Raw genomic sequence first — 683 nt, forward strand, 5'->3', positions numbered from 1 at the left:
TGAAATATTGTGATAGGTTTAGGATTGTAGATACTTTACACGGACAGCTGTAAATGAACAATCAAGCTATTTGATATTTGCTACACGCGCTGCCCAAATTGCGCGTTTCCCGAGTTTAGGTTAAGTGCTGCGCTGGGATTTAAAGCAATCAATCAACATATTGATCCTCTGTGGCTAAATCTGTGGCTAAATCATGCACCCTGGTCTGGTCTTTTGAATGATTTCATTTATTTTTGTTTAGACAGCAGTAAGTATATCATTATGGCAAGTTCAATTCAATTTACTTTAGGGGAAGCTTAACTTGGATGCGCAGCCATTAGATGCGCCGCCAAACAAATAGATGCTGTTGTCGATTTATATATGTTACATATCAGCTTATACCACTGACTAGCCTAGCCTACTGCTATTAGCCAATAGCTGCAGGATCCTATAGCCTAATTTGATACTGACATGATCATACCTTTATTTTGAAAAATAAATAAAGCAAGCTTGTACATGCAATTAACTTTTTAATGTAGCTTACAATAAATACTATGTCTATCTATGCATACTGTCTTTTGTCAGGGACATGCAATGCAGTTTATGTGACCCGGTTTTAAAGATGCATGCAATGATCCAAAGGAATAGAAGGGGGGCACCCATGCTTCATTTAAAAGAGAGAGAGAGAGAGAGAGAGAGAGAGA

Source organism: Oncorhynchus kisutch, linkage group LG7, assembly GCF_002021735.2.
Source record: "Oncorhynchus kisutch isolate 150728-3 linkage group LG7, Okis_V2, whole genome shotgun sequence".
Classification (NCBI taxonomy): Eukaryota; Metazoa; Chordata; class Actinopteri; order Salmoniformes; family Salmonidae; genus Oncorhynchus; species Oncorhynchus kisutch.